Source organism: Lynx canadensis, chromosome B4 (genome assembly GCF_007474595.2).
Source record: "Lynx canadensis isolate LIC74 chromosome B4, mLynCan4.pri.v2, whole genome shotgun sequence".
Classification (NCBI taxonomy): domain Eukaryota; kingdom Metazoa; phylum Chordata; class Mammalia; order Carnivora; family Felidae; genus Lynx; species Lynx canadensis.
In genome coordinates this window covers 35,749,951-35,770,132 of record NC_044309.1, presented here as the reverse complement: position 1 = coordinate 35,770,132, position 20,182 = coordinate 35,749,951, and positions in this window count along the sequence as shown.

The following is a 20,182-nucleotide window of genomic DNA, read 5'->3' as shown; positions in this document are numbered from 1 at the left end:
TCTCTACACCCAACGTGGGCTCAAACTCACGACCCCGAGATTAAGAGTTGCATGCTCCTCCAACTGAACCAGCCAAGTGTCCCTTGACTTGGGCTTTAAATGATGAATAGAGTTCACCAATTGGAGACTCATCAATGGATAGTTATAAGGAACAGACAGCATACAAGAAACAGAAGGAACAAGAGTAGGAAACCATGGTCATGTTATGTTGTATACACTTGTTGGAAAATAGTCAAAATATCAGATATCCATAACTGTATACTAAGTTATACTTAGTGGCTTAAAATAAATCAATATATTATTTAGTTAATGAATGTGCATTTTGGGCAGGGCCCAGCAGGGAAGGCTCTTCCATGCGGTGTCAGCAGAACAGCTTAATGGGGCTGGAAGATCCACTTCCAAGGTGGCAAGTTGGTGCCGACTATTGGCTAGGAACCCAGCTCAGGCTGAGGGCTAGGAGACTCAGTTTTCCTCCACATGGCTGCTCAGACTTCCTCTTCGTGGACAGCTTGGGTTTCCTCACAGCATGGTGACTGGGGTCCAAGAGTTAGAATCCCAAGAGAATATACTGGTTGTTGTATTGCCTTTTATGGTCTGCCATGGAAGTCCCAGAGCATCACCTCAATTGTGTTTTATTGGTTAGTTAATTATCAAAGGGAGGAGACACAGACCCTACCTCTCAATGGCAAGAGGGTCAAAAACTTGCAGACATGTTTTAAAACCACCACTGTGAGGGTAGTAGGGTGAGGGATAAGGGAGGATGGCAAGGGTGGAAGGGTTGGGGGTAAGTGAGGTGAGAAAGGTGCTGTAGGAGATGAGGCTGAAGAAAAGTTAGATTATACCTAAATTTTGAAAGGATTATATTAGTTCTTTCTAAAATATAACTCAAATCTCCCCTGCTGCCAGTCCACATCTATTGGAAAGTACCGATTTATGGGTGTGGCAGTACAGGGGAACAGGTGGGTGGGAAGGAAAAGAAACAGGGAAGGAAAAGATATAAAAGAGTCATGTATCTGTGCTAAGCTCCTTTGTGCACAGACTACAAGTGTACTTCTTTGTCTATCGCTCAGTGAGCACTGGTCAGTGAGAATTCCCAAGCTCTCCTCTTTAGGGTGTGCATCCTGCCCTCTTCTTCCCTTGTCCCCTTTCCCCGCCTCCCCACTCCCACTCTCCCCCTCTTCTCCACACACACTTTCTTTACATTATTGGTGACTGTCCCTGTGGAGTTGGTCTACTAGCTCCTCAAGGACTAAGCTTAGGTTGGAGCTCACTCATCTCTGGGCTTTTCCTGTCTGAGCAATGGAAGGGCAGACAATGGAACGAATCAGGTCTCTAGGCCTGATTGTATAACCGAGTATGACAAATCAGTATTTCCCACCATTCCATGTCAATTTCCCCTTCATTCCATCAATATGAATGAGCACAGCTGCAGGCGAGGCCCTGTGCCCAGGCTCCATTTCCCCACTGGTCATCAAATACCTCCCCTACCTGCTTCAGGGGATAGTGAAGATCAAATGAGGCAAGAGCAGTGTATTTCATTGACAAAATATAAAATATGCTATCAGGGATTTCAGAACATTTTGTTAGCAATTGAGTCATTTCTTCAAAAGAAATTTTTGCAGAAGCCAAAGAAAACTATTTCAGTTAATGGCAACCCTGTTCTTCTAGTTGTTCAACCCAGAAACCTTGGAGTCATTATGACCCTTCACTTCTCACTCCTGCTCATCCAGGCCGTTAACAAATTCTGCCAGCTCTGTCTTACAAATATATCCAGAATCCAGCCATTGCTCCCCAATCCACAGCCACCACCCTGGCCCAAGCCACCATTGTCTCTTCCCTGGATTGTGACATCCTTCCTACTACTTATGCTGGACACCTTCTGTTTGTCTCTCCAGATCTAGGCTCTATGCTGTGTATCCTGCTCTGTGCCCTGGGAGTCTCATCTGTATGGACCACCTCTGCTGAGGCTAACAGGGAGCTCAGCTAACAGGGAGCCTCAGCAGGTGCCTGGAAAGAGAGTGAGGTCTCCTTGTGCTGGCCACGATCTTCAACCCAACACCACTATGCTTCTTCAGGAGGGCACCTCTGAACAACCATCTCTTTGTATTAACCAGTCTTCTCCAGGAAAACCGAACCAATAAGATGTGTGTGTGTGTGTGTGTGTGTGTGTGTGAGAGAGAGAGAGAGAGAGAGAGAGAGAGAGAGAGAGTATGTGTGTGTATATACAGATTTATTATAAAGAATTGGCTCCCACAATTAAGCAGGTTGACAAGCCTCAAGGTAGCTGGAGACCCAAGAGAGTAGATGGTATATTTCCAGTCCGAGTCCAAAGGTCTGAAAACCAGGAAAGCTGATGGTGTTTCAGTCCAAAGGCCAGCAGTCTTGAGACCCAAGGGGAGCTTTGATGTTTCCTGAGTCTGAAGGAAGGAAAAAACCCCCAATACCCTGGCTTGAAGGCTGTCAGGCAGGAATTCTTTCTTACAGAAAGGATCAGCATTTGTTCTATTCAGGCCCTCAACTGATTCGATAGGACTCACCCACATTAGGGAAGGCAATCTACTTTACTTAAGTCTGTCCATTCAAATGTTAATCTCATCTAAGGGCACCTGGGTGGCTCAGTTGAGCTGTTGGACTCTTGATTTTGGCTCAGGTCACGCATGATCTCATGGTTTGTGGGACCGAGCCCTGTGTTGGGCTCCTCGCTGAGTGCGTAGAGCCTGCTTGGGACTCTTTTACCCTCTCTCCCTCTCCCATGCTCTCGCTCTCATAAATACATACATACATACATACATACATAGTTAATCACATCTAGAAACACCCTCACAGATACACTTAGATTAATGTTTGACCAAATGGGTGGGCACTCTGTGCCCCAGTGAAGCTGACATATAAAGTTGACCTCCATGCTCTCTTTGGGCTCCACTAGTAACTGCTTCCTTCCCATGACTTGGAAAATATTAACATCTCAGTGGCTCCAAAGCTCTGGGTTACCCTTGTGTTTCCTCTACATCTGCACCTTTGTAAGAAACTTTCCTCCAATTTTCCCATTATGAGTGTCCCACATATTTCCTGCTGGGCCTCTGTCTGACAGCTGGTCTCCCTGCCTCTGCTCTTGCCCTTTTTCAGTCTATTCTTAGAACAGCAACTGAGGGCTCCTTTTAAAAGGTAAGTCAGACCGTGTCGCTCTTCTGCTCAGAAGCCTCAGAGGCTATGCATCTTAGGGTAAAAGCCAAAGTTTCTGCCACAGCCTACAAGGCCCTACATGAGCTGGACCTGGCTTCATCCCTGGCCTGTTTGTGCTGTCTGCCCTTACTCATGGGCCCCCTCCCACAGTGGCATCTCGCTGCTGCCTGAGCAAGTCTGGCCTGCTTCCACCTCAGGGCCTTTGAGCTTGCAGTCCCTTCAGTGGTTCTGCCTGCCCTGCTGCCCCTGGGTGGCTGGCTCCCTCATTTCCATCAGGCGTCTGTCAGTCAGGGTCCCTGGCAGGAAGAGATGGCATACTTGAATTGGGTGCCTTGAGAAGAGTGTAATAAAGGGACTATTTACAGAGGTATGGACAGGGTGTGTGGGGAAATGACAGGGACACTGCCTTATCCTGGGCTGGAAACAGCAGGCACCCAATCCCTAGGCATGAAGGGACAAGGGGAGAGGAGTCCCTGGAACCTGGAGAGAGAGTGAGCTCCATGGAGATGACCATCTCACAGGGACAGTGGCCTCAGGATGCAGCCAGTCTGTGGGGACCCCACCCAGAGGGAGCTTGAAGAGTAAGTCCTCCTCTTTTCTCCAGCAGGTGCTCCCAGCTATTTAAGCCACCTGGAGGCCCCCATAGAAGGAGCCCATTGATACAGCCCACCCATGTTCTGGGCCAAGAGGGGCAGACAGCATGGAGGGAGGAGCAGATGGAAGGTATCCAGCATAAGATATTTCTCAAAAATCACCTTAAATGCTGAAAATGTTCTGGAATTAGATAATAGTGGTGGTATACAACTTTGTAAATATATTGAAAGCCACTTTAACATGGGGACTCTTGTGGTGAGTGAATTACATTTCTTTTTTTTTTTAATGTTTTTTTCAGTAAGTAAATCCTTCCGTGGCTACAGGATCTAAAATTTTGCCTGCCTTCAACATTTCATATCCCTCTTCCCAGACTCTTCTTGCTTTGGGCTTTCCCTGCACTTTTTTTGCTTAGGGGTTGCCATCAAACATATCATGTACAGTATTTCGTTATGGCTTGGCTCATCTGTTGTCCACTCCACCAAAGCATAACCTCTATGAGGACAGGGACTGTGGTCTGATTTTCTCTGTGCCATATTCCCACCACCGTCTAAATCAGTGCTCGGTGCAAATGGGAGAATACGTGGGAAATGGATGAATGGTTGGAAGTGGAGATACTCTGGTAGGAGACAGTGTGAGGGGGGTCAGTCCAGGTCCTGCTTGCTATTCCCCCCTCCCTTCCCAGGGCCCTGAACTCAATTTGGAAACCACCACATAACCATGCAAAGGCACTCATTGCCCCTTCCTTTTGCAAATGTGTTTTGGGTGGTTCATTTCATCTTCAAATGACACAGAGGACATCACAAAGGGCATCTACAATATTTGTACACTACAATATTTGTTCATAGCAATATAACTTGCAGGAACCAAAAGCTGGAAATAACTGTTCACTGATAGATGAGTAGATAAGCAAAATGTGGTATTTCCATACAGCAGAATAATCCGTACAATAGAACATAGTGGAAGGAAATTCTGACTCAGCCTACAACTTGGATGAACCTTGAGGACATTATGCTAAGTGAAATAAGCCAGTCACAAAAGGACAAAAGAAGGGGGCGCTTGGGTGGCTTAGTCGGTTAAGTGTCCGACTTCGGCTCAGGTCATGATCCCACAGTTTGTAGGTTCTAGCTCCACGTTGGGCTCTGTGCTGACAGTTCAGAGCCTGGAGCCTGCTTTGGATTCTGTGTCTTCCTCTCTCTCTGCCCCTTCCCTGCTCGTGCTCTCTCTCTCTCTCTCTTTCAAAAATAAATAAACATTTAAAAAAAAAAAACCATGGGGCGCCTGGGTGGCGCAGTCGGTTAAGCGTCCGACTTCAGCCAGGTCACGATCTCGCGGTCCGTGGGTTCGAGCCCCGCGTCGGGCTCTGGGCTGATGGCTCAGAGCCTGGACCCTGTTTCCAATTCTGTGTCTCCCTCTCTCTCTGCCCCTCCCCCGTTCATGCTCTGTCTCTCTCTGTCCCAAAAATAAATAAAAAACGTTGAAAAAAAAATAAAAAATAAAAAAAAATAAAAAAATAAAAAATAAAAAAAAAAAACAAAAGAAGTCTGATTCCACTTATATGAGGTTTCTAGAGGAGTCAAGTTCATGCAGACAGAAAGCAGAGTGGTGGTTGCCAGGAGCTGGGGAGTTAATGTTTAATGGGTAGACAGATTCAGTTTTGCAAGATGAAAAGAATCCTGGTGGTTGGTCTTGGTCACACAATAATGTGAACGTACTTAATGCTACTGAATTGTACCCTCAAACACTTAAGATGGTAAATTTTGTGAGATTTTTTTTTAACCACAATTTTTTTTTTTTTTAAGTAGGAAAAAGGTAAAGCATGTATAGCTGCCATGAGCAGAGCCAAGGGAGTTTGGACACTCTGCTCTGTCTTCCTGAGGCTGCTTCCCATTTTTAAAATGTCCATTGCTAAAAAATGCTAGTTCTGGCTGGATTCTAGACCTTTGAAAGAGAGAGTAATGTTCATATTCCCAATGTCTTTAATCATGGCTTAGCCGATTCTTACAAGGGAAAAGGGAGGAAGAACATGGCCACAGAACAAAGTGCTGTGGTCTAACTCAACATGCCTCCTCCCACCCAGCTGCACACACAACCTCCCCCCTGACCACATAGAAACACCACATGGATGCAGGTGACAACCCAGCACCAGCCTAACTTCAACCTGGATTTGCTGGTGCAATTGCCTATGGAACATCAGGCCCCTGACTTGTCACTTCTGCCTGGAGAGTCTGAGGCACATCAAAGCCCCAGGGCAGAGGGCACAAGGCTGATTAGAGGTTGGCCAAGCAGGCAGCTGGAGAGGGTCACTGGGAGACCTGTGGGGTCTATAAATACCTGACAGGTGGCTTATTAGAGGAAGGTGTGCAGGTGTGTGTGTGTGTGTGTGTGTGTGCATGCGTGCATGTTTGGGAGGGGCAAGAAAGGAAGGTGGGAGACTGGGGCAAAAAGAAACCCCAGGAGGAGGTCCCTGAGGGGGGAGAGAGGGGCACTTGGTGATAAAGGAGATGGTGAAAGTCCACAGCTCTCTGCATCTCCCTCCTGCTCGGAGCCCCAGGAGGAGTGTGGGGAGGGGTCTTGAGGAAATTCAGGCTTCAAGGAACAGGCTTTGAGAGGAAGGACCAAAGGAAGTGCTTGCTGAGAGGTACCAGCCACAAGCCAGTAATTCCCTCATTTTACCAAGTGAGGGCTTGCAATGAGCAATGGGCCAGGATTGTGTGCTTCCAGTTCTGGTGTTGGGGACTCAGGACCCCCATGTATGGATAGTGTGGCAGTGTGACATTGTCCATGCCAGAAACCGATGGGCATTCACAGGACAGCAGCTTCATTGTAGAGACACACACTGGGAAGCAAAGGGCTCTGTCCCCAAACCTGGTCCACCTGTTGACCAAGTGGGCGTGGAGTCACAGTACCCAGAGGAGCTCTAGAAGCCTCTGGGAGGGCCGCAAGTGCACCCACCTGGGGAAGGAGGCCTGGTGTTGGGTCTCAGCTTGGCCCTTAGCTAGAGGTAACTTTGGGCAAAGTGCTCCCCTCTCTGGACCTCAGTTTCCTCATTGTAGGTAGAGGGGCTTAGGCTAATTTGGTGTGCTGGAGTCCTTCTCAGGCTACCCTGACTTCCTGCCTCACTGTCTGTATCTGAAGAAAGATTGTGTTTGCTCAGCCCCCGTGAATCCCAGATCCTCTTGTGAGGGGCCAGCCATGTGGCTGTGGCTAGGGGAGGACACGCATAGCATTGGGGACAGGGGCCAATGCGCATGATTTAATATGAAGAGAAGTTTCATTCGTAATTAACCGGTAGTTATCCTTTTAAATAGGATAAACGTTCTCCGTGAAAACTTATTTATATTAATAATTTGTTTAACAAAACTCTTTTTATACAATAAGAGAGCTCAGGCTCTTGTGTGCAGGGATCTGGGTTTGAGCTCTAGCACTATTTCTTCCTTATTCTGTCATCCAAGGGATTTAATTTCTCTTATCTGTGAAATAGGGATGATACTCCCTGTCAGGTAGGAATGCACTCAGCTGCAAGTAACAAGATACACAGCTAACAAATAAGGATTTGTTAACCTAGAGCCAGGAGTCTGCAGTCGGCAGTTGCTGGTCTGGGTTTACTGCTTTGTGATGCTCCCAGAAGTCCTCCAGAGCTCCCTCTTTCTACCCTTCCCTCCTTCACTTGCTACAGTCCTCTTCTGTTTGTTATCTCATTGTCACAAAAGGGCTGCTGCTGTTCTAAACATCATGCCTGAGTTCAAGGTAGAGTGAAGGTGAAGCACCATGCCAGATGCTTCTGTTCATTTTTTAAACATGAGACAAAAAATTTCTCCAGAATTTTACTCCCCTCCCTGCCCCTTGCCAGCAGGCTTGTGTTTCTGACCCATTGGGTAGAAGTGAGTCACATAGTCACAATGAGCTACAAGGTAGATTGGAAATATGGGAACAGGATTGTTTCACCTGGTTTAACAAATCATGATGTCCTGCCCGGGGCTGGACATTATTACCAAGAAAGAACAGGAGAAGGGGGTGCTATGTGGGCAACTGGTATACCACACTCCCTAAGCAGAATCAGGATCTGGCCCTAAAAAACATTCTCTATTACTATTTACATATAAATTCTCTTCCATAGAAGGATTGACAGGCAGACCTTAACTCCCAGGACATTTTAAGGGGAGCTGGAAAAGAGCTTTTTCCCTCTTTTTCAGGGGAGAAGACAGGGTATGTAGAAAGGTCAGGGAAGGGGAGGACTCAGCTGCAGGGCACGAGGATCTATGGAGTCTAGGAGCTTTACCTTGGCTACCAACTTCCTTCATAGTTTGGAGCACTGGAAAGAGCAGCTGCATCCATCTAGGGATCAGGAGACCTAGTTTCTAGTTCTTGCCATGATGCTAGTCATCTGCATGACTTAAAACTTTAACCTCTTGATTTTGTCATCTATATACAATGATGTGTGTGATTCTTATAAGAGAGGACCATGTAAGATAGTGGACATGAGAATGTGATGTTCTATGCAAATGTAAGACATTTGAATCCTTGGAGGAAGAAGCACCTCAGGGCCTTGGTGGTTTGGGAGTCTAGTAAGCGTGCACACACACACACACACACACACGCAAGGTCCTCATTCAGGCACATGTATGCAGCATGTACAGATGAAGGGAAATTTCATACACATTAAAACATATGTAAAGTGTTTGTCAAGATGGGCCCAGGTAGCAAAAATTAACAAATGGAGCTACATCAAACTAAAAAGCTTCTGCACAGCAAAGGAAAACATCAACAAAATAAAAAAGCAAACCACAGAGTGGGAGAAAATATTTGTAAATCATATATCTTATAAAGGGTTAATATCCAAAATATATAAAGAACTTATACAACTCAATATCAATAAAACAAAATAAAACAAACAAAAAAAACCCCAAACCAATGCCCCCCCAAACCATACCACAATTCTATTGAAAAATGTGCAGAGAATCTGAATAGACATTTTTCCAAAGAAGACATACAGATGGCCAACAGGTATGTAAAAAAGATGCTCAACATCACTCATCATCAGCAAAACGCAAATCAAATCAAACCACAATAAGATAAAACCTCACACCTCTTAGAATGACTAGCATTAAAGACAAAAAAATAACAAGTGCTGGTGAGGATGTGGAGAAAAGAGAACTCTCATATGCTGTTGGTGGGAAAGTAAATTGGTGCAGCCATTATGGAAAACAGTACAGAGGTTCCTCACTATCTCAAAAAGATACCTGCACCCTCATGTTCATTGTGGCATTTTTTACAATAGCCAACACATGGAAGCAACATAGGTGTCCACTGATGGATGAATGGACAGAGAAAATGTGGTAATGGATTATTCCATTAATGTTAAGAAAATAAAATGTTATTAAGAGAATCATAAGGAAGAGAAAACACATTTATAGTATAGTATATATATATATATATATATATATATATATATATATATTTAAAAAACACTCTGCATATAGCCAGACTTCCCAGGATGGCGATATTCCACACCCTGGTGGCCTTGACCCAGTGGTGGCAGCCACTGGGCAGTCTGTGGGCAGCAACGGTGGCCTGGAGGTGCACCACCAGCCATTGGTCGTTGGCAGCTGTGGCCACACATGAGTGCACCAGCCTCAGGGAAGCCACGGGGCCAAGGCACCATTGTGGACAGGGGTTCTTACTTGGCCTGGGAGTGGCCAGAGGCCAGTGGTTCCCCTGAGCAGCCCCAGAGACTGGCATGAAGAGGGCTCCAGGGATGAAGGTACTGAGGGTGCAGGGCTCCCTGCACAGCAATATCCCTGCTCTCTGGGCATATTCCTCGGCTTCAGCTTGGCCTCCTACCTCCAGTCCTGGGAACTTGACCAATCTGCCCTGTGGACATGTGAGGTGCCCTGCAGGCCTACCCACAGGCTGCCGGTGGCCCCTGTGGGACTCCTGGCTACTCAGCAGCAGACACAATCTCTGTGCCAGCCACCTCTGGTTTGGTTCTGTGGAGAACAGGGCGGGCAGTCCTAAATAAATGCCTTGTGGCCTTTGCTGTCAACTCTTAAAAACCCACATATAAGTGGTCTTGCACAGTTGGAACTCATGTTGTTCAAGGTTCAGCTGAATATTTTATATGTGCAATGGAATAGTACTCAGCCATAAAAAGAAGGAAATCCTTCCATTTCTGACAACATGGATGGGCCTTGCGGGTATTATGCTAAGTGAAATCAGTCAGACAAAGACAAATACTGTAGGATCTCACTTACACGTGAAATCTAAACTCCTGAACTCAATAATGCAGAGAACAGTTTGGTGGTTGCCAGAGGCAGGGGGTTAGGGTTGGATGATATGGGTGAAGGGGGTCAAAAAGTACAAACTTTCGGCTAGAAAATAAATAAGCCCTGGGGATGTCATGTACAGCACGGTGACTACAGTTAATAATACTTTATTGTATATTTGAAAGTTTTTTGTTGTTGTTGTTAATGGAGTAGACTTTAAAAGTTTTCATTGCAAGAAAATATTGTTCACTAGACTTACTATGGAGATCATTTCACAGGATAGACAACTATCAAATCCTTACATTATACAGCTGAAACTAATATGATGTTATATGTCAATTATCAAAAAGGAAGAGGAAGATGGGCCAGGGGATACAAGGTGCAAAAGGGCTTGTCAAAGTGGAGGCAAAGAGGAAGAGCAGGCTGGGGCTGAGGTCAGCTGCCCGTGGTAAAGGGGTCTTGGTGATTCTTATCATGTGAGGCCAACAGGCAGTGTCCATCCGGAATCTCTGCATGGGGGAAAGTGGAAACTATGTCCGTTTCCCTTGGAAACTGTCCTCCGGAGGAGACTGCTGCTAGGACTGCATCACTAGGAAGGCCTTCGAGTCACTTCCATCACTTCTGTTTGTAGTGTTTCCACTCCTTCCTGGGCAGGCAGGAAGCTGAGCAGTGAGACTTGGCTGAAGTGAAAAACGGTGGGGGAAGCAGAGAGGCCCGGGCAGCACCCCAGGGAGAGACCTCTGAATGCCCCCACAGGTCCTGGTGGAGGAGGAAGGAATCCTGGGAGAGTCCCTGAGAAATTAGCTGTGGACTTCCCCTTAACAGGTGGGGGCAGTCTGCAGCCTGCGTGTGTAATGTCCCCCCCGGGACTGGCAGCCAAGATTGGAGTGGAAATAAGTCCCACAGGCCACGCCACTGCCTGTGTCTGAAAAATTGCATGAGCTTAAGTTAGAATTGTTCAGCCGTATCCTGGCAATGTGGTTCTCAAAACCTGGCCCTGTCATTAAAAATCCTGGGGCCCATGCCAGCTGGAGCAAGGTGCTGGAAGCAGGTGCTGAAACGTAGTAATGTTCAGCTAGGAACCCCAGTGCTAAGCCCTATGGGCCACAGCAGGTGGGAGCAGTTGGAGGCAAAAGCAATGAGGGTGGCAAGGCCTTGGTCCTGGCGGGGAGTGGAGTGTTTCCTCACAGAGCTGGGCCAGGTTCTGTGAAAATTACCTCACTCAGGTTGCAAGTTTGCTCAGAAATTGCAGCTTGGAGCTTCCCAGGGATGGCATTCCAGAAAGGCCAGGAAGGGCCTGTTAAGTGTCTACTTGCGGCGAACCCTCAGGTTGGCACTATCTAGGGCAAAACAAAGTGAAGAGAGCCTGCAGGCACCAGGTCTGCTGTCCAGGGCTTTCCTGATGCAATCTGTAAGGAAAATATTGCCCATCAATTACACTGATGTGTGATTACAATGAACCCCATTAACCTTAGGAAGTTCTTACCTACTTTATCCTGAGCGGGGAGACCACACGAGTAAGGCAAAGCTTTGTCAGTTTACTCTGGCTGGGAAACTGAATGAAGCACCAGCTGGTGAGTGGTACCTTGCCCTCATTAATGGACTCTCACTCCATTGGCCAGCCATCCTCCAGTGGGATGGTCCCATGCCTTGTCCTGGTTGAGCTAACCTTCCAATTCACAATACCCTTGGGAACACCTCAGAGGCTTGGGGAAGGGGCTTCTGCCTCTACCTTGGGGAGACAAAATCTCAGAAGGTCAAGTGGCAAATGAGAGTTGGAACCACTCTCATTATGCGGGGGATCAGAGGGAGACTCTAAATTTCCTGCTTAATAGAACGAAGGGTGGTGTCAGGGGTGTGTGAGAGGATATGTGCCACATCCTCCACATTGCCTGGCACATGGCAAGCACTCACTAAATCCTGTGGTCATCATGGCTCTCCTTGTCACTGTCACAATCCTCATACTCCTGGCCACAGTCCATGGATCAGTTACCCATAATGCAGGTAGGCAGTCTCACAGGGAGACTGCAGTGCATCCCTGGAGGTGGGGGTGGGTGATATCTGTGCTTGCGTCAGCAACTATTCTGGAGCAGCAGAATGAGCAATGTAGGTGAGGAGACAAAAGGCAGTTATTGGTTCTGATGAATCCCCAGAGCATTTTTGGGAACCATAGCTAGAGTTACACACAACTAGAAGTTCATCCCTATAAGCATAAGCTGTGTCCTCATTTCTGAGAGAGAGAGAGAGAGAACAGGGAAAAGAGAGGAGGCATACTGGGAGGGAGGGAGGAGGGGGACCAGATGGGCTTGCTGATAATGAGGTGTGTGCTCAGGCTCATTTGTCCATGACCACTGGCCTCTGGGTCCCTTGGGTGTTCAACCTTCTGTTTCACAGTCTTGCTTTCTTCTTTTATGGTCCCTATGAAGAAGACACGCTACACATACTTTTCTCTGCAAATAGTTGTCTGGCACCCCACTCCTCACTTTCTTCCACTTCCCTAACCCTCTTAGCTTTCCCCTCTCTGCCTCCCCTTCTGTTCCTCCTCTTTTCCTGTTTCTCAATTGTTCTCCATGTCTTGCCAACACTCAGCAAACCTTTGCTGAGCACCTAGTATACATCCAGCACTGTGCAAGACCCTGAGGACTCAGAGCCACTGGGATGATGGTAATTTCTTGCTCTGGAGGAAGCTCATAGGCTGCTGACGAGGGAGACACACAAAAAAATCCCAACCCAATAGGGGAGTGTGGGAACCCAGAGCTGGAGCAGCTGACTCTCACTGGATCTTTGCCCTTTGCTCCATGCAACTTCCTTTATGCTGTTGTGATGGCAGATGAAGTTTAAAAGTAAGCCCGAGTATATCCCAAACACCTGATGGTCCACTAGGTCGTAAGAGTAGAGAGTAGACTCTGCCTAGCCCGTATCTTCAGGGAACTATTGGAAGGATGTCTTAAATAGGCTCAAGGTATATCAGTGGAGTGGATATCAGTTAGTGCTTTTGCCTGAAAATAACAGAAAACCCCTATTCACTTGGTTTAAATGATGGCAATTTAATATCTTACATAAGAACTCTAGACGGTCTCAAAGTTGGTTAATGATGTACCAAAGGTCAAGTTCTTCCCATCTTTCTTCCCTGTCATCCTCAGTATTTTGGATTGTCCTCAGCCTAGCTCCCTTCATGGTCACAAGAGGGTTGCCATTGTTCTAGGCATTATGGTCAGACATCATAATATCTTGAAGGAGATGAAGGACTGATTTTACCTGGCATTGCTTATCTGTGAGGAATATTTGCTGCAGAAATAATCCAGCAGACTTTTCTTTTTCAACAGCCAGACTGTATTCTAGGGTCATGCTTGAAGGAGTAAAGGGCAAGGGAGCAGAACCGCCACAACTAGCTTAAAGCAATCATAATTCCCCTCCTGCTGGGGCTGGGCCCACCTCCCCAAAAGAATGTGACCATGCAAAGGATACCCAAAACATTGAGGTCTGATAGGATGGAGGAAGGGAGTGGTGGACAGGTATTGTGTGATCAACCAGTGAGGTGTGGTCACTGGAGGGTGGGCAGTAGAGCCTGCCTCCAGCTGGTGGGTGGCCTCTTCACAGGTTTCAGAAATATTTGGCCTTGCAAGTGGTTTTCCAGGTGTAGCCAACAAGTTAGAGGCAGCAAAGAGTTAAGAAGTTAAGGAGCAGCAGCTGTGTCCTTGTCCAGTTGCCCTCCCCCAGATTCCCCTGCAGCTCACTCCTGAAGCTCCTTCAGGTCCCTACTGAATGCTTCATTCTCAGTGAGACAGTCTGTGACCCTATCAAAGAGTGCAATCCTCATTCTGAATCTGCCATACTCTTTCTCTGCTTAATTTTCCTCCTTGGTATTTCTCTCTCTCTAATATCTATATATTTTACTTGTCTTTCTTTTTATCCATCTCCTCCTCAAGGGGGAAATATTTGTTTGTTCACTGCTCTATTCCTGGTGCCTAGTAGCTGGCATTATTAGTAAATGCTCAATAAATACTTCTTGAGTAGATGAAACCTGGTTGCACATCAAATAATCTAGGGAGTTTGTGGGAAATGCAGGCTCCTAGGCCCTGTCCCAGACCTACTGAGGTGTGAGGCCCCAAGTCTCCCTGGGGGAACCCAGTGCAGTGTCCAGAGTTTGAAAGCCATTCCTCTGGGCTTACCTGCATTGACACAAGAGAGTTCAGCTTTGGGACTGTAATACTTAAGTACAAAGGAGTGGGAGGTTGACACATCCTAGAGTCAGTGAAGTGTGGAGAGATGGAGATTCTGTACAACAGTTTGCATGTTATCAAGTTTAAGGACAAAAGTGTCCTGGATTGAGTGCCTTTTTGTCCCAGCACTTCAGTCATAGACACAGGAGCAACTGCACAGAGCGATGGGGGGCTGTGTGAACAAAGTGTGGGTGCACATAAATAACTTACATGAGAACATCTGAAGAATGAAGGCAAATCAATATGAAAAAGCAAATAGGCCACTTAAAAAATAGGCAAGAAACCTGACCAGGCACTTTACAGCCCGTATATGGGATTAGCCAATAACCACATGTACAGCAGATGTACCCAAAACCCTTCATTATTGAGAAATGCAGACTGAAGCCACAATGTGACACCACACACACCCACCAAACCAGCTAAAAATTAAAGGCTGACAGTATCTTGAGTTGACAAGGATGGGTATCCGTTAGAACTCACACATGCTGCTGGAGGACGTGTCAAATGGCATGTAGCCTGTCAGACAGGGGACAAAGCCTGCTATCCTGTGACCCACAGTACTACTCTTGAGTGCACACCTGAAAGAAAGAAGCTCAGATATTCACAAAAAGACATGTACCAAAATGTGCACAGTAACTTTATTATTCAGAAGAACAGAAAAATTGGAAACACTTGACGGTCTATTAATAGGTCCAACAATTCAAAGGTCCACATGGCTGAATACCACACAGAGATTTAAAAAAAAAAATGAACATAGTGATGAGTGAAGGAAGCCGGTAACAAAAAATCTGTATGACTCCACTGTGTGAAGTTCAAGCCCAGGTGGGCTTCACTGTGTGAAGTTCTGATGGTAGGAATCAGAAAAATGGTCTCTCTGGGGTTAGTTTTGACCGAGAAGGCTATGAGAGACCCATGCAGATATTTTTATATCTTCATCTGGGTGGTGTACCCAGACATACTTACACAGTTATTTATAAAATTTGTCAAGTTGTACTCTTTTTATTTATTTATTTATTTATTTATTTTTCAACGTTTATTTATTTTTGGGACAGAGAGAGACAGAGCATGAATGGGCGAGGGGCAGAGAGAGAGGGAGACACAGAATCGGAAACAGGCTCCAGGCTCTGAGCCGTCAGCCCAGAGCCCGACGCGGGGCTCGAACTCACGGACCGCGAGATCGTGACCTGGCTGAAGTCGGACGCTTAACCGACTGCGCCACCCAGGCGCCCCAATCAAGTTGTACTCTTAACATGTGTATTATTTATGTGTATCTGTTATACTTCAATAAAAAATAAATCCATACTTTATTGTACAAAACAATACACATTTTGTAAGAACACATACAAACAAAAAGGTCACAGGATAGTAGGCATTGTCCTCTCTCTGACAGGCTATGTGTCATTTGACACTTCTTCCAGCAGCATATGGGAATTCTAATGGATACCCACCCTTGCCAACTCAAGATACTGTCAGCCTTTGATTTTTAGCCACTTTGGTGGCCGTGTGTGGTGCTACATTGTGGCTTCAGTCTGCATTTTCCTGATAATTAAGAGTGTTGAGTACATATGAGCTCAATAGAATGGTTGTGGGGAGGCTGTTAGGAAGGAAGGGAATGCAGTGTGGTTTGAACATAGAAGAAAAGAAATGAATAAAATAAAAAAAAAATGTTCATGTCCAAACCAATAATGAAGGTTTATAGAAACTAAGGAGTATGATTAATCCAGTTTTTTTTCTGTGCCCAAGGTAGAAAGGGACAGAGTTTGACTGAAAAATTGAAAACCAAAATCAACAGCAGCAGTGAGGTGGAGGCAGAATGCAGGCAGAAAGCATAGGCTTTAGAAACTTGAACTTAAATGGACCCCAAGAGTCTCTGCAGTCAGCAGGCAGTGGGACTCTGAGGTCACCATCTCTTTCCAGGCTTGTTGCCAAGAGAAGGACACCTGGCCCGTTCGATGTCAAGAATGGAATCCAAGACAGTGACAGGAACAAGCAAGGAAGAGTCCCCGGCTCTGGTCACTCAGGGTTAAAACTTCCCACGTCCAGTGTCCTGTCTGGCAATTAAATCAGACTAAACTGACTGCTGAACTATGTGTCTAGCAATTAACACATATACACGAAGGCCAGTTTGAAGAAACTCGTGTACAGCTATGTTTGGGTTCTCCAGGTAAGGAGGCTCAGCCACTAGCCAGTGGGTTATAATCTTGGTGTCTGAATAGGAACATTTCTCATGTGAGTCACTCAGGCCACCAGTGACAGACACTAATTAGCCTAGGAGGACCTGTGGTTTCAGTGACATAGTTGTTTTGGGTTGAACTGTGTGTTCCCCAAATTTGGATGTTCAAGCTGTAACCCCCGGTACCTCAAAATGTGACCTTATTTGTAAATAGAGTCATTGCAGATGTAATTAGTTAAGACAGGGTCATACTGGATGAGGGTAGGCCCCTGATTCAATGTGACTGGTGTCCTTATGAAAAGTGAAAACTCGGAGATAGACATGCATACAGGGAGAACATCACGTGAAGATAAAGGCAGAGCTCAGGGTGATGCTTCTAAATGCCAAAGAATGCCAAAGATTCCCAGCAAACCCCCAGGAGATAAGCTGGAGGCATGAAACAGATTCCCCCCCATTTTCCCCCGCCGTGGCTCTCAGGTTGGAAGGAATCAGCCATGCTGACACCTTGGTCTGACTTCTGTCCTCCAGACTGTGAACAATACCCTTCTGTTGTGCAAGTCTGGCAGTCTGTGGTACTTTGGAACCCGGTGCAGTGGCCCTACCACCGACACTGAAGTGCCTTATTGGTCCTGGCCTTCCCCTATGAACCTCTCCTGCCTTAATGGGAGGGGGAAAGGACTATTTCTGCACAGCGTGGGAGATGAGCTGAAGTGTGCGCAACATTTAGGAGTGAATTTGGGAAAGAGGAGGGGTGAGGGGTGAGGGTCGTGTGGGGTGAAGTGACTCTGACCCTGGAGCATCCTCTGGGCACTGCTGGGTGAAACCACAAGGGAAGGGGCTCAGGGAGGCGTCAGAGATGCAATCAGGACGGAGTCAGCAGAGGTTTGCTATGAAGGATGCTAGAAGGCTGCTGGAGATGGCTGGTGTATGTGTGTGTGTGTGTGTGTGTGTGCGCACACATGTGTATGCATATATGTGTATGTATATGTGTTTATACATGACCGCACACACATGTGTATGTGTGCATATGTATGAGTGTGCACATACGTGTATATGCATGTATATGTGTGCATACGTATGGGTGCACACATGTGTGTACTGAGGAGAGTGAGAAGTTAAAGAAAAACAGGGAGAAGCACATAGCAGGAAAACTGGTCCTTTAAAGAATCCCCCCACCCCCGCCCCAAACCCTTCCTTCCCTCTTGGGCTTGCTGTGAACCTTCCTTAATTAATGCCTGTAAAATGCTCTCAGATGCTGGAAGGAAAGCAGCAGCTTTATAAATAAACACAGACTTCTAAAGGTTGACGAATGCTGGAGTCCCTTAGGGGGGAGGAGAGAGCTGTGCTGTGCTGTGCTGTGCTGTGCTGTGCTGTGCTGGGGTAAGAGGCATAGGAGGCAGCTGCCGTGAAGCCAAGGTTTTGGTACTGGTTTGGCCATTAACTGGTTGTACCTCCTTGGGCAGGTCAAAACTCACCTCTGGGCCCTGTCTTCATCAGTAAAATGAAAGGGTCAGATTATGATCACAAAAGCCTTTCTCATGGTTACATTTTATGATCAGTGAGTGCCTTTGGTCAAGGTCACAAAGTGCATTTGAGAGAAGCAAGCAGGACCTCCCATGGGGTTCTTGAAGGGATGCTTAGAAAAGGTACATAATTTGCCCAACACCTCAGATCTGATCAATGGCAGAGCCAAAATGGGGCTGTAAAGCCATCCCTCCACAGTCTAGAGCATCCTTATCCTGGGCATGGAGGGAGCCTGTCTCCAGGTGGTAGTGAAGGCAGGGAAAGTGGGAGCCACCTTACACTCAGGACAAGTGACCACCTTTGACAGTGACCTCCTCTGAACTTTCATCTTAATCCAAAAGGAAAGGCCCAAAAGGAGCAAGGACGCTGGATGCTGAGATTGGAGGAAACCACGTTTAGTTCAAACCCTTCATTTGACAGAGGAAGCTGTGGCTCGGAACATTGACATGACCTGGCTTTAGTTACACACAGCAGATTAATGACAGAGCCAGGCCCGGAATGTGGCCTCCTGACTTTAGACTCCTTGTGTGCAGTCTGATTTCTTTTAGGCTTGGTCTAAGGCTGGTGCTAATTGCATGGCTGAACCAGGGGATCTCTAGAAGAATATATGTGGTGACCATTTGTTCCCATTTGCTCAGGATGAGGTCGTCAGTCTGGGCCCAGATTTCCTTATTCCTAGGACTGGCCCTGCTCCGCTGTCATCAGCCCCAGGGAGGAATCTGGATTTGGGGAAGCACACGCCGTGTGTTCTCCTTTCCCCAAGCCTAGGCGAGCCTGCCAACATGGCCATCCCACCTCCTGCCTCCCATCCCATTCAGCTTGGTCCCCTGAGGAAGGATGGCCCTGCCTCTGAATGACTTAGTAAAATGGTCCAATTAAGAAGTGAACTTTGAATTTTAGTTTCCTCAGCCATAAAATAGGAGATGCTTTGCAGGATTTCAGTGAGGGACAAATGAAATAAAGTACTAAGTACTGAGAAAAGTGCCTGGTACATATGAAGAACTTAATAGGTGCTATCTGCTATTATTATTATTCACCTCTAGCCAGCATTTCCTCATCTAATCTCATGATCATCAACCTAGGCAACCAAGCAGGAAACCTGATTTCTTCTCTACTATACGCAGATGAGTAATTAATCCTCTTACTTACTACTAAGTCTTACTGATTTTGCTTCCTAAATATTTCTTGTAACTGTCCCTTCTTTTTCAAACAACCTCAGCTACCCCTGCCTCAGACCAGGTCATCATCCTCCTCCATGTGAACCCCTGCCACACCTCCCCACAGTGTCCCTGTTGCTCATTTTCCCTGCCTTTGCCCTCTCTTCAGTTGCCAGGGATCTGACCATGGCCCTTCCTGCCTGAATCGCCCAGGCTCCTTGTTATCTGCGGAGTCTGGCCTGGGCTTTCTCCAGCCACGTTTCCTGCCTCCCTCTAGCTTTCCATTTAAATTCCAGCAACACCAAGTGGCTTGTGTTCTACCTCCCTCCTTCCCATCCAGCTACACACCATTGCTGCTTCTTGCCTTCTTATCTTACACCATCTTTTTTTGCCTTGAACACCCGCCTCCCCCCATTTTGTCCACCCTTACCTGTCCTTTGTGAATCGGCTCAGGCCTTCTCTTCCTGGAAGTCTTCTCTCAACCTCCTGTCTGTTTTAGGTGTGCTGTAATATCCCATGCCTATCAATTACTGCCCTTACCACGTCTTACAGTTAGTCTCCTTCCAACCTGGACTGTGAGATCCTTGGGTCAGGATTAGGTCTTATTTGCCCTTATGTCTCCCCACACAGAGAGCTCAGTACATGTTTACTGAGTGAATGAATGAATGCAAGCATGCATGAATGAAGTGGCCCCAAACTTGGCATGAGGAAAAGAGTTTAGGGAAAGGCAGCTCATTTCCAAAGGGTGGGAAAGATAGACATGCTTTTTGGATATATGAACCGGAACGAGGCACATTCCTCTAAGAGGAAAGGGAAAGCACTGGGGAGGATAAGCATTTTCCAGGAATCCAAAACTGGGAGTAGCTGTCTTTTTAGCCGATGTTACTGTGTTTGGCCTGGGGATGACAGAGGCATCTGACGGGTAATGGGCATTCAGACACAGGCTGGGCATTTCACTGCAGAACAGAGCCCCCCATCCCATCAGGGTCTGATATTTATGGATTTTCTGTCAAGCCACAGTTTCTCAGCCTCTGGGCATGCTGGGTGAGCTACTATGCATACAGC